Raw genomic sequence first — 15,000 nt, forward strand, 5'->3', positions numbered from 1 at the left:
GACGATGTTCAGAGCGATCCAAGCCTGGATCGGTGGTGAAGGAAAACCTGAAAGCAGAGGGGACTCAGTTCTCAACCGCTAGCCAGCGATCGTGTGGGTACCAGGGGGGTACCGGCTGAAGTCACCTCGACCAGGTGAGTGGGTGACGTCGGACTCGGCTGTTCCTCGGACCAGGAGGCGCGGCGGCGACCAGGATGGAGGGCGAGCTGTCCCCCGAAGGTGTCTGCTGTCGATGATGCTGGGCCCAGGAAGGGGCAGCGGATCTTGGCAGTGGCCACCCAGGCGGGGGAGTCAAGATGGCGTCGGGAGTGGACCAGGAGGGTCCGTGGTACTCCTCTGTTGAAGGGGAGCAAGAGCCAGTCTGGAGCAACCAGACTAGTGATGAAACAATCGTGGTGCGTCGTGAAGAGGGCCACAAGCCGGTCGGCAAGTGGTCGAACAACGCGGTGAACAACAAGGAGCGGAAGGGCCCCCACGCAGATCTCGGGGATGCTGGGGAGGCAGACTTCGATGCTGGAGCTGCTCAGGGTTAGGGCTTCTCAAACCCTAGGTGCACTCACTCGAGGGTCCCTCGGTGGGCGTGCTAGATAAGCGTCGTGCAGGTTCTGAAGATAGCCGGTCCCGCAGGTCTCGTCACACCTACGACTCTCAGCTGAGCTGATGAGGGAGGTAAAAGGTCAGAGATGGCCGGGAACTCGGGTCTCGTCGAGCTGGGCAGTCTTGATCCGTAGGAGAGACTTACAGCAAACCGCAAGCGCTTAGATGGTGCCTGCTGGTGCAGGGTGGCTACTCCTTAGCCACAAGGGAGAGTCTTCAGAAATAGTCAAGAGTTCCTTTCGTGGAAAGTAGTTCGTGATTCGGAGTTATCCGATTATCTGATTATCCGATTATCCAATTTGGGAAGGGGACTCGCTCCTACCTTTATTCTAAGAGAAAGGGGCTGGCCCGTGACTAGGTTCTACCTATGGGTGGAGCCAGGAGGGGGGTGGTTACACCCCTATCCTTTGTCCGGCTTCGCACCAGCTCAGGGGCTGGTGTGCCCCCGAAACTGGTTTGAGCCGGGCTATGCACAGTGAGCACCGGGGTGCCACTTGCAGTCACCTTCCTTTCAGCCCTGCCTACCTGGGATACACAAACCCTGTCTGGGACGGTGCTAACACCGCCCTCGACAGGAAACCCTTTGTCCAAGCTCCCCTTGCTGGAAGGTCCCCCAGCAGCAGGAGGTCAGACTTGTGTCTGGTGGCAGCATCCATTTTGTGATGCTGAGGCTTGAGTCAACTTTAACCGGGGTTCAAGGTTACTTCCATGTCGTGTCCCTCTAAAAGGGGGGAATGCTAACCCCGTCACCAGGACTGGCGAGGGGTTCGTATTCCCATTCGTATGACACCTTACTCGACATGTATAGGTGATGCGATGCCAAAGTTAGCAAATAACCGCAAGGATTATAATGCCTTAAAAGTAGTTGGCCCGCGTCACCATGGAACGGCTATTAGGGCTTGGTTCCGCAAGCCGTCGACGGGCTCAGCTCGCGCCAGAGCACCGTTCCACATGATTCCCTGCACTCTGCCTTCAGGATTGATAAGGCCTGCTATAGGAGTGACTGATAGGAATCCATGTGTCCATTTTAGGGTTAGGTGTAGGAATACTACACCTACAGCAACGGGTGATTACACCACGTGGCCCCAGCTGTCGTGCAGCCAGTTGTGTCAGATTTGGGCGGCCATTCCAGGGGTGGCATAATACATGCTTCAGCCCCTGGTAGGCCCTGGGTACACCGATGCCCTGGATACCTGTGGTATGCTGAGACAGGGACTGACAAGGTGGCCCAGTTCCAATTAGTGGATGCACCTAACGTACATGTGTGTTAATTTCGAGAGAGAACAGCTAGGCTGTGGGTCTGATTGGCAGGCCCACAGCCGGAGAAAGTCGTAAACCAATGAAGCAAAAGCAAAAAATCTGGGTGATCATAGGATTGCAGACCCTACTCTCCTACATGACCCCCCCCCAAACTTTGGGACAATAAGCTAACCTTGACCAGGTGAGTCTTCTTGCTCTAAGTGGAAATACCTGGAGAGCCCATCTGCATTGCCATGATCAGTGCCAGGTCTATGCTCCACTGTGAAGTCCATCCCCTGTAGGGAAATGGACCACCTAAGTAGTTTGGGGTTTTCACCCTTCATTTGATTTAGCCACAAGAGGGGCTTATGGTCGGTCTGAATCTTGAAGTGAGTGCCAAACAAGTATGGCCTCAACTTCTTCAGGGCCCAAACCACAGCAAAGGCCTCCCTCTCAATAGCTGACCAATTCTTCTCTCTGGGGGTCAGCCTCCTGCTAATAAAAGCTATGGGCTGGTCATGACCATCAAAATTCAGTTGCGATAGAACAGCTCCCACACCCAGCTCCGAAGCGTCTGTTTGGACAATGAATGGTTTGGAGTAGTCTGGACTCTTTAGGATAGGTGCTGTGCACATGGCCTGCTTTAGGTCATCGAATGCCTTCTGACAGCTTGCTGTCCACTGAACTTTTTTTGGCATCTTTTTACTTGTCAGGTCGTTTAGCGGGGTCACAATGGATCCATAATTTCTGACAAATTTCCGGTAATAACCAGTCAGGCCCAAGAAAGCTCGAACCTGAGTCTGGGTGGTTGGAGGAGCCCAGTCCTGGATGGCCTGTATTTTGCTCTCCAATGGTTGAACCTGGCCTCCACCTACAAGGTGGCCCAGGTATACAACCTGTGTCTGCCCTATCTGGCACTTGGTGGCCTTGATAGTGAGGCCTGCCTTCTGCAGGGCCTCTAACACTTTCCTCAGGTGGACCAGGTGATCCTCCCAGGTGGAGCTAAAGACAGCGATATCGTCCAGATACGCCGCACAGAAGTCGTCCAACCCAGTGAGCACTCGATTCACCAGCCTTTGGAAGGTGGCAGGTGCATTTTTCAAACCAAAGGGCATTACCACGAACTGATAATGCCCACCCGGGGTAGAAAATGCTGTTTTGGGCTTGGCCTCCTCAGCTAACCTGATTTGCCAATACCCAGCTGTCAGGTCAAACGTACTTAAGTAGTTGGCCGAGGCCAACCGGTCGATAAGTTCGTCTGCTCTTGGTATCGGGTGGGCGTCGGTCTTAGTGACCGCATTGAGACCTCTGTAGTCCACGCAAAACCTCATCTCTTTCTTACCGCCCTGGGTGTGAGGTTTCGGCACGAGCACTACGGGACTAGCCCAGGGGCTGTCCGAGGGTTCAATGACTCCCAGCTCCAACATTTTCTGCACCTCTGTCTTGATGCAGTCTCTGACATGATCAGGTTGCCGATAGATTTTACTCTTTACGGGCAGACTGTCCCCAGTGTCGACCTCGTGGGTACACCACTTGGTCTGACTGGGTGTCAGAGAGAACATATGTCGAAAGGATTGAAGAACCTGTTTACAATCCTCTTGTTGATGCCCAGAGAGGCTGCCACAAAAGACAACACCATCTACTGATCCATCGTCAGGGTTCTGAGAGAGCAGGTCCGGGAGAGGGTCACTCTCCTCCTCCTGTCCCTCATCTGTGGCCATGAGCAAGCCCATGCCCTCCCTGTCGACATACGCCTTGAGCCTGTTTACGTGGAGCACCCTGTGGGGGCTCCGGGGAGTTCCCAGGTCTACCAGGTAGGTGACCTCTCCCTTTTGCTCAATGATCGTGTGGGGCCCAGACCATTTGTCTTTGAGTGCTGCTGGGGCCACTGGCTCCAGCACCCACACCTTCTGTCCAGGCTGATACACCGTCAGGACAGCCTTTTGGTCGTGCCAAGCTTTCTGTAATTCTTGGCTCGCCTCAAGGTTTTTAGACGCCTTTTCCATGTACTCCGCCATCTGCGAGCGGAGACCGAGCACATAGTCCACAATGTTTGATGCCGGCTTTCTGAGAGGTCTCTCCCATCCTTCCTTTACCAAACAAAGGGGTCCCCTTACAGGATGTCCGAACAGAAGCTCAAAAGGGCTGTAGCCAACCCCCTTCTGCGGGACCTCTCTGTAGGCGAACAAGAGGCAGGGTATCAGGACATCCCATCTCCGCCGAAGCTTTTCAGGTAGTCCGTGAATCATCCCTTTTAGGGTCCGGTTGAATCTCTCAACCAGCCCATTGCATTGTGGGTGATAGGGTGTGGTGAACTTGTAGTTGACACCACATTCCTTCCACATAGCAGTCAGATATCCCGACATGAAGTTTGCACCTCTGTCTGAGACGACCTCCTTAGGGAAGCCCACTCTGGAGAACACTCCAAGTAGGGCCCGTGCCACCACAGGTGCCGTAGTGGTCCTAAGGGGAATAGCTTCAGGATACCTGGTGGCGTGGTCCACCACCACCAGTATAAACTTGTGCCCTGATGCTGTCTGGGGTTCCATTGGTCCGACAATGTCGATCCCCACTCGTTCAAAGGGTACCCCCACTACTGGTAGTGGTATGAGGGGGGCCTTTGTCGTGCCCCCTGACTTACCACTGGCTTGGCAAGTGACACAGGAGCGGCAAAACTCCTTCGTATCTTCGGACATGTGGGGCCAGTGAAAGTGTGGAACAATTCTGTCCCAAGTCTTATTCTGGCCTAAATGACCTGCAAGGGGAATCTCGTGGGCCAAGGTGAGAAGGAAACCTCTCAGAGACAAGGGGATGACCAGCCTCCTGGTCGCACCAGGTTTGGGGTCTCTTGCCTCAGAGTACAGGAGTCCATCGTCCCAGTACACTTTGTGGGTACCCGTGGCGTTCCCTGCAGCCTCAGCAGCGGCCTGCTGTCTGAGGGGTTCAAGTGAGGGGCAGTCTAACTGTGCCTTCCCCAGGTCTTCCCTGGAGGGTCCCCCTGAGCCCAGAAACTCAACCTGACCAGGTTCAAGCTCTTGCGGCTCAGTTTCCCTCAGTTCTTTAAGGTCAGCCTCCTCAGAGACTTGATCCACGACCTGGGGCAAGGGGGAAGGCGAAGCCTTACCCTTACTGCTCCTTTTCTTGGAAGGTGTCTGGTCCGTTCTTCCAGGATCCAGCACCTGTTCAGTGGGGCATCTTTTGGCCTGTGACCTGGTCACAGCAAGGACATGTGCTGGCAAACCTAACATTTCCATGTGAGTCCTCTGCTCCACTTCTGACCATTGTGACGTTTCCAAATCATTGCCCAACAGACATTCTACGGGGAGGTCTGAACTAACCACAACCTTTTTCGGGCCACTTACCCCTCCCCAGGAGAAATCAACAACTGCCATACTGTGATTGGTAGTGACGTTGCTGGCATTGGTCACTAGGTAACTGGTACCTAGCATGATCTGTCCAGGGTCCACGAAGTTAGGCGTCACCATGGTGACACTGGCACACGTGTCCCTGTAGGCCTGAGCCACTCTTCCATTTATCAAAGGTGTCTGCCTGTATTTGCCCAAAGTATTGGGACTGGCATCAGGGGACATATCCATATCCCCTGTACAGACAAGGACGGCCTGAGTGAGCGTGCCGACTAAGTCGTCACTCCCCTCGGTTCCCAAGGTTAACCCAACTAATGCCTTGGGAGGCGCACTACCACTGCTGACTGTACTAGGGGGCGCAGGTGCCTTAGGGGCTGCAGTGGTAGGAGTTTGCCCTCCTTTCTTGGTGCACTCACTAAACCAGTGAGTCTTACTTTTACAGTATTGGCACCACCTTTTTGACTGGCCTTCTTGAGTCTTCTTCTTCTGTGAAGCCTTACCCCCACCCTCTTTGGTTTGTTGGGGACCTGTCGAAGACTTCTGGTCATTTTGTTCGTTCTTGTTACCCTTTTGGTCTGCTTTCTTCTGACCACCCTGGTTCTGATTCTGGTTCTGCTTGACCCTTGTTCTGACCCATCTGTCTGCCTTCTTTCCCAATTCTTGGGGAGAGGTCAGATCCGAGTCGACAAGGTGCTGATGCAACAATTGGTTCTGACAGTTGTTTAAAATCTGTTCTCGCATGATAAGATTGTACAATCCTGTGTAATCAGTAACCTTGCTACCCAGCAACCAGCCTTCCAAAGCCTTAGTGGCACAATCGACAAAGTCAGCCCAATCCTGAGACTGAATTTTCTGGGTGTCTCGGAACAGCACCCGGTACTGTTCCGTGGTTAAGCCGAACCCATCAATCAGTGTGTTCTTCAGGACTTGGTAGTTGTTAGCATCCTCAGCTCTTGTAGTGAGGAGCTTGTCCCTTCCTTTACCTTCAAAGGAAAGCCACAGTATAGCTGCCCACTGACTTGGGGGGACGCACTGGACAGTGCAGGCCCTCTCCAAGGCAGTTATCCACTTGTGGATGTCGTCCCCTTGTTTAAAGGGGGGCACTATTTTACTCAGGTGTCTAGTGTCTATACCCCTGTCTTTCTCTCTATTGAGAACGCTGCCACCAGTGGGATCTAACCCACTTAATTTCTGCTCTCGGGCTAAGGCAAGTCTTTCTTTGGCGAGGGCAAGTTCTTCCCGCTCGATCCTCAGATTGACCTCCCGCATCTTCGCTTCATGCTCCCTCCTCTGAGGGGAAGTCATTCCTCTCTGAGAAGGTGCCTGAGAGACATGTGTATGAACCGATCTGCCAGAGCCTCTGGAGAGAGACCTAGCTCGTCCGTTCCCAAGGTTAAGCCTGCTTGAGCGTGGGCCCGGGGCTCCCCCAGTTCCATTCTCATGCCTGCTTAAGTTGGTCCTTGTAAGCCTGCCGACTACCACTGGACCTTTGTCTGCCTCGTCTCCCGATAACTCGTCCTCGTCCTCCTCCTCTGTGTGGAGGTCGAGGTCTGGGTCACCGAGGGTTCCCTCTAAGGGAGGCATGTTCCCATCTGCACTGGGGGGACCTGGGTTAGAGGACCTCCTAGCATCGTACGCCTCTAAGAGACCTATCAGTATTGCGATGGTAGGGTTAGAACCCTGGTTTAGCTTCCGGGAGGCACACAGTTGTCTCATCTCCTTGAAGCTAAGAGTTGCATATCGTGACACGACCTGTGGAGGGTCACTGACCACTAAGGGAGTCCCTGCAGACTCTCCGTGGACCGACATGCTTTTCTAGTGAGGTGTAAGTGTTGCACCTACCTACACTATGGGTTTACCTACTGATCCCTTGCTAAGAGTTGTAGTCAGGGTGTGCTAAGCCCTGTTACACTACAACAGCCGGTTCAGTAGAACTCGGAGTATTCTAAGTTAAGTTATATGTACCTGGGTACTTATGTGATCTTTCACTGCGATATTCTTAGGATACGTGTGTGGTAAAACAACAGCAAGCTCAAATCCCAACCGCTGCTCACCAATGTGAGAAGTTGGCCTGATATGTAGTGCTCACTATTCTAGTGATCACTGTGTATCATTCCAAACGACCCTTATTGATGATTGGTTGTAAGTCAACCTTTTAGACCAGCTATCCTAGTAGCGTGGATACGAGCAGTCTTAGGCTAAACTCTAGAGGGCGTGTTAAGTCAGCTGTTTACCATCACATATACCCCTTGAACACCAAGTGAAAGGACACCACACAAGTTGTTATGAAAATAAAGGATATTTATTTATAACAAGACTACCCTGGCTCTTTATGAGTCAGGGAGCTAAGCACACTACAAAACTCTTAGGAAAATACTTCAGTTGCACAATTTACACAAATGCCCGAGGGGCACGAGAAACCATCTACACTAACAGTGAAATGCGAATGGTTAGAGTCTGGAGATACTGATTCCGGAGTGATCCGATCAGTGGGACTAAACGAAAAAGGAACTGGACACTTGTAGAGCGAACCTGCGATGGAGCACCGAGATGCTCGAGTTACCTAGCCCGGAGGCTGCGGCTGCGTGACGTTCGTCAAGATGTCGGGAGTCCTCGTGTAGTCTCAGGAGCCTGAAAGAAGAAGTTGCTGGCAGGCGACCAGTGACGATGTTCAGAGCGATCCAAGCCTGGATCGGTGGTGAAGGAAAACCTGAAAGCAGAGGGGACTCAGTTCTCAACCGCTAGCCAGCGATCGTGTGGGTACCAGGGGGGTACCGGCTGAAGTCACCTCGACCAGGTGAGTGGGTGACGTCGGACTCGGCTGTTCCTCGGACCAGGAGGCGCGGCGGCGACCAGGATGGAGGGCGAGCTGTCCCCCGAAGGTGTCTGCTGTCGATGATGCTGGGCCCAGGAAGGGGCAGCGGATCTTGGCAGTGGCCACCCAGGCGGGGGAGTCAAGATGGCGTCGGGAGTGGACCAGGAGGGTCCGTGGTACTCCTCTGTTGAAGGGGAGCAAGAGCCAGTCTGGAGCAACCAGACTAGTGATGAAACAATCGTGGTGCGTCGTGAAGAGGGCCACAAGCCGGTCGGCAAGTGGTCGAACAACGCGGTGAACAACAAGGAGCGGAAGGGCCCCCACGCAGATCTCGGGGATGCTGGGGAGGCAGACTTCGATGCTGGAGCTGCTCAGGGTTAGGGCTTCTCAAACCCTAGGTGCACTCACTCGAGGGTCCCTCGGTGGGCGTGCTAGATAAGCGTCGTGCAGGTTCTGAAGATAGCCGGTCCCGCAGGTCTCGTCACACCTACGACTCTCAGCTGAGCTGATGAGGGAGGTAAAAGGTCAGAGATGGCCGGGAACTCGGGTCTCGTCGAGCTGGGCAGTCTTGATCCGTAGGAGAGACTTACAGCAAACCGCAAGCGCTTAGATGGTGCCTGCTGGTGCAGGGTGGCTACTCCTTAGCCACAAGGGAGAGTCTTCAGAAATAGTCAAGAGTTCCTTTCGTGGAAAGTAGTTCGTGATTCGGAGTTATCCGATTATCTGATTATCCGATTATCCAATTTGGGAAGGGGACTCGCTCCTACCTTTATTCTAAGAGAAAGGGGCTGGCCCGTGACTAGGTTCTACCTATGGGTGGAGCCAGGAGGGGGGTGGTTACACCCCTATCCTTTGTCCGGCTTCGCGCCAGCTCAGGGGCTGGTGTGCCCCCGAAACTGGTTTGAGCCGGGCTATGCACAGTGAGCACCGGGGTGCCACTTGCAGTCACCTTCCTTTCAGCCCTGCCTACCTGGGATACACAAACCCTGTCTGGGACGGTGCTAACACCGCCCTCGACAGGAAACCCTTTGTCCAAGCTCCCCTTGCTGGAAGGTCCCCCAGCAGCAGGAGGTCAGACTTGTGTCTGGTGGCAGCATCCATTTTGTGATGCTGAGGCTTGAGTCAACTTTAACCGGGGTTCAAGGTTACTTCCATGTCGTGTCCCTCTAAAAGGGGGGAATGCTAACCCCGTCACCAGGACTGGCGAGGGGTTCGTATTCCCATTCGTATGACACCTTACTCGACATGTATAGGTGATGCGATGCCAAAGTTAGCAAATAACCGCAAGGATTATAATGCCTTAAAAGTAGTTGGCCCGCGTCACCATGGAACGGCTATTAGGGCTTGGTTCCGCAAGCCGTCGACGGGCTCAGCTCGCGCCAGAGCACCGTCCCACATGATTCCCTGCACTCTGCCTTCAGGATTGATAAGGCCTGCTATAGGAGTGACTGATAGGAATCCATGTGTCCATTTTAGGGTTAGGTGTAGGAATACTACACCTACAGCAACGGGTGATTACACCACGTGGCCCCAGCTGTCGTGCAGCCAGTTGTGTCAGATTTGGGCGGCCATTCCAGGGGTGGCATAATACATGCTTCAGCCCCTGGTAGGCCCTGGGTACACCGATGCCCTGGATACCTGTGGTATGCTGAGACAGGGACTGACAAGGTGGCCCAGTTCCAATTAGTGGATGCACCTAACGTACATGTGTGTTAATTTCGAGAGAGAACAGCTAGGCTGTGGGTCTGATTGGCAGGCCCACAGCCGGAGAAAGTCGTAAACCAATGAAGCAAAAGCAAAAAATCTGGGTGATCATAGGATTGCAGACCCTACTCTCCTACAACGACACACCTTCAAATCTTCACTGCTGGTTTGGCTCCTCCAGACTGGCTCCCGCTCCTCTGCAAAAGAGAAGCACCCTCGACCTTCCTGGTCTGCACCAGAAGCAAGTCCTCCATTCTTCGTGGGTTCCGCTTGCCAAGGCTTGGTGAGTCCTAGTTCAATTTCGACGCCGCCGACAGCAAGAGCCTTCGTGGGACAGCTCGCCTCCTGGTCCTGGTCGTCCTCGACGTCTCCTGGTACCCGTGGCTGCAGCGACAAGCTTCACCTTCCACCTGCAATCTTCACGACATCGCCTGGTTCCTTCCTGGTTCCACGTGGTCACTGGCTAGTGACCCTGACTCTGTCCCTTCTGCTTGCAGGTATCCTCTCTTCTTGATCCCAGCCTTGGGATCCACCGGACACTCTTCACTGACCGCCTGTCAGCTACTTTCCTACAGGCATCCATAGAAGTCCACGACGAAACCCGACGCAAGTTCACACCTATGCACTCGCAGCCTGTGGGCTAGGTAACTTGGGTACTACGGTGCTCACAAGGGTAGTGACTATCCTAGGGTCTAGTTTCCGAGTCTCGACTCTCTAGCTGCTTCTGAAGGGTCCTTAAACTGTTAATTTCTAACTGCTAATAATTCAATCGACTTTTACGCATTACGCGTGAGGGTTTCCACTCTGCACCTGAATCCCGTGGGCCTCCCACTTCCTTACTGTTGCTAGTGTAGTGTAGCCCCAGCGATTCCCTAGGCCTAGGCCTATCCTATTTCCATGACAGTGGTCCTTATACCACTTCTTTAGTATATGGTTTGCGTGGCCCCTAGGGCCTAACTGTATTACTTACCTGTGTGACTTAATGTATGCTTGAATAAGACTGTGTTGTACTTACCTCTAATCTCATAAAGAGTGCTGAGGGTTTGACTAGAATAAATACACTTTATTTGATATATATATCTGTTGTGGTGTCCTTTCATTTGCTTTTCAAGGGATTATATATGGTATCACATCTGGCTTCACATGCCATTCAGAGTTTAGCCTAAGACTGCTCTTGTCCATGCTACCACTAGGATAGCTGGTCTATAAGGTTGACTTTACAACCAATCACCATAAGGGTTGGTTGGACTGATATAAGGTGTACACTAGAACTAGTGACATCATACATCAGGCCAACTTCTCACATTGGTGAGCAGCGGTTGGGATCTGAGCTTGCTGTTGTAATACCATTGTAATCTTAAAATACTAAATTGAAAGATCACACAGATATTGTGTAGGTACATATAACATAGATTATAATACTTAAGTCCTACTGGACTTAGTTGTTGTAGGTTGAAGGGAGTAACACACCCTGACTACAACTACTAGAGAGGTTTAGTAGATACAACTAGTGTAGGTAGGTGCACACACCACACCCTCACTAGAATCATGTCCCTGAATGGAGATCACACTGATTCTCCCTCAGGAGACGAGAATCCTGGACAGATTCCCTCTAGATATGATGCATTCACTTTCCAGGAGATGAGACAACTGTGTACCTCCAGGAGATTAAAACAGGGTTCCAACCCTACCCTTAGACAGCTAGTGGAGCTTCTGGAGGCCTATGATGCTGAAAGAGCTGCCAAGTATGGTGCCATAGCTGTAGATAAGGGCCTCCCCTCCACAGAAGAGACCCCTGACTTAACTGATACAGATGAGTTAGAAGAGACCTCAGAGGAAGAGGGAAGTAGCAAGACCCCAGTCAGAAGACTTAGTCAGGCTAACTTAAGCTTACATGGGAGCTTGCATGGGGGCTTCCCTTACAGGCCCCCATGTAACCTTAAAAAGAGAGATAGAAGGGGTAGATCTCCCTCAGGGGACTCTCTCCACTCCTATCACTCAAGAAGCTCCAATGCTTCATCCCACAGGGGGATGACTTCCCCCCAGAGGAGAGAGCATGAGGCCAGAATGAGGGAAGCCAAACTGAGGATTGAAAGGGAAGAACTTGCCCTTGCCAAAGAGAAGCTTGCTCTGGCCAGAGAGCAAAAATTGTGTGGGTCAGAACCCACTGGTGGCAGCAACATTCCTAGAGATAGGGTTAGGTCTTATGACCATAGAAACCTAAGCAAGATAGTCCCCCCATATCAGAATGGGGATGACATCCACAAGTGGATGACTGCTTTGGAGAGGGCCTGCAAAGTACAGCAGGTACCCCAGAGTCAGTGGGCAGCTATCTTGTGGCTCTCCTTTTCTGACAAAGGTAGAGACAAGCTCCTCACAGTTAGTGATGAGGATGCTAACAATTACAAAGTCCTGAAGAGTGCTCTGATAGATGGGTTTGGCTTAACCACTGAGCAATATAGGTTGTTGTTCAGAGACACCCAGAAGACACAGACACAGGACTGGTCTGATGTTGTGGATTGTGCCACTAAGGCTTTGGAAGGTTGGTTAACTGGCAGCAAGGTGCAGGACTATACAGGATTGTACAACTTGATTATGAGGGAGCAGATCCTTAGTAATTGTCAGAACCAGCTTCTCCATCAACACCTGGTAGACTCAGATTTGACCTCTCCCCAAGAATTGGGAAAGAGGGCAGATAAATGGGTCAGGACCAGGATTAGGCCTAAAAATCAGGGTGGTGACCAAAAGAAAGATACCACCAAGCCTCAAGAGAAGGGTGGGGACAAAACAAAAGAGAAATCTTCCTCAGGGCCCAAAAACTCCACACAGGGTGGTGGGTCCCAAGCTCCCTCCTCTGCCACAGTTAAAAAGCCTTACTGCCATGAGTGTAAAACTCCTGGGCATTGGAAAACTGACAGCAGTTGCCCAAAGGCTAAAAACAAAACTGTTCCTCCAACTACTCCTGTCACACCACCTATTACTGTCAGCAGTAATCCCCCAGGTGGTGGGAGTGCCACCAAAAATTTGGTTGGGTTTTCTTGGGGAACACAGGGGGACTCTGGCTTAGCCAATTCCCCTACAGCAGCTACTCTTGTCTGTGATGGTGGCATGGGGTTTGCCAACTTCACTGCCTGTCCCAACACTTTGGGTAGGTACAGACAGGAGCCCTACATCAATGGTAGAAAAGCTGAGGCCTACAGAGACACTGGAGCCAGCATCACTATGGTGGCCCATAGGCTAGTTCCCTCTGAGCAGCTTTTGCCTGGTTTCTCATACCAGGTAACTAACATTGATGGCAAACAGAACAGTCATCCCATGTCAGAGGTATGTCTCAGCTGGGGAGGTGTCACTGGCCCTAAAAGGGTGGCAGTGTCTCCAACCTTGCCTGTGGACTGCTTACTGGGGAATGACTTAGAACTCTCAGCTTGGGCTGGAGTTGAACAAGACACCCATTCTAAAATGGTAGGCCTTTCACAAAAGGGTAGTGGGGTTTTGCCAGCCACAACCCCTGTCCAAGTAGATTTCCTCCCTGAAAAGGTTGGAAGGGCAGTGGTAGCCACAGCCCAGGCAAAGACAGACTTCCCTGTAGAGATTGGCAGAGCTGTGACAGTCACAGCTCAAACCCAAACTGAGTGCCTCCCTGAAAAGGTTGACAAGGCTGTAATGGTCTCAGCCCATACTCAGACTGACATAGGTGTAGTGAAGCCTGAAACTATGGATCACTCCACACAAACAGAGAGTAGTGGGGAGGAAGAAAAGTCTCCCTCTCCCCAGACATTAGGAAAAGGTCAGGGACCTGACCTCACCCCTTGTGAAGGAAGTGCCCCAGAGGTAGCCAGGCCTGGCCTGGCAGAGCCTCTGATGTCAGTGGCCCCTTCCAAGGTGTGACCCAGTCTGGTGCAGGTAGCCTGCCTCTCTCTACCCTGCCTCAGTCAGCCCAGGGCTGCAGAGGTCAGGGAGGCCAGTGGACCCCAAGAGGGCCCCTGTCCACAAGAACCCCCCCCATCAAAAGAATGAGGATTGCCTGGCTAGAAGCCCTAGCCAGGTGATGGTTAAATACATTCCTGAGGGATCCCCTTTACAGGTAGTCAGGGACCTCCCCCAGAGGGATTCTGCTGGGTACAGGCAAACATGGGACCTTAGGGCCCCAAACCTGACCTGTCCCTCCAGTAAGCCCACAAAAGGGACCCAGCCTCCAGCTTTAGGTAGCCAGAGGCTGACCCTGAGAGCACAGTGCAACTCAGTGAAAGAAAGAAAGGCATCCATGGTGGAGGATGATTGGAGGAAGCTGAGGCCTCACTTTGAGGACACTCACTTCAGTACTCCATCTCAACACCAGCCTTTTACTTTGCAAAGACACACCAAAGGTAGAGATTCCCTATGGTGGAGACCCTATGATACCTTTAGGGTGAGGGATTGCTTAGTGGACCATGAGACAGGGGGTAACCATGCCAGTGCTGGTTCTTCCTTATATGGCCACTTAGGCAATAGAGGCTTACCTTGTCAAGGACAGCCTTATCTCCTTTCGTTTGGGGGGGGTTGTGTAGGTAGGTGGATATCTGACTATGGTTACCCCCAACTTTTTGCCTAGTGTCTAGCTGGTTTTTCGACTTAGTTGGCCTGAGATCCTGCTATTCAGGGTCTCAGGCTGTCTGCTCTCTCTTTAAAATGGACTCCATGTACCCTAGGTACATAACCAATTGGTAAGGATCACCTTATTGGACCCTGTACAGTGTACCCTAGGTACCCAGGGCATAGGTGTACCCTAGGCCTCCCAGGGGCTGCAGCATGTATTATGCCACCCCTGGTCTGGCCTTCCAATCAGACACAACTGGCTGATCACTCAGCTGGGGCAAGGTCGTGTAATCACCCCTTGCTTAGATATAGTATGCCTATATCTACCCTTATATATAGACACATGTGTACCTGTCAGTCACTCCTATGGCAGGCCTTAACAATCCTGGAGGCAGAGTGCTTGGTAACATGTGAGATGGTGCTCTAGCATGAGCTGAGCCTGTCTGCAGCTTTCGGAACCATGTCCTTATAGCTGTTCTGAGAAAGGGACTGATTGTCCCATATAGTTGTCCTGAGACATCCCTCCCACTTGACCGTGCTGTGTAGGCCCTTTTATATGTTATATAGGCCTTTGTTAAGTTGACCATAGCTCTGCCATTTTAGTGTATTACAGGCTGATGGCAGGTCTGGCAGGTCTGACCCAACACATATTCAGTTCCTCTTTCTGCGAGGCTTTCTGCTCCAGACTGGTGGCCCCCACCCTCT

Source organism: Triturus cristatus, chromosome 1_1, assembly GCF_964204655.1.
Source record: "Triturus cristatus chromosome 1_1, aTriCri1.1, whole genome shotgun sequence".
Classification (NCBI taxonomy): Eukaryota; Metazoa; Chordata; class Amphibia; order Caudata; family Salamandridae; genus Triturus; species Triturus cristatus.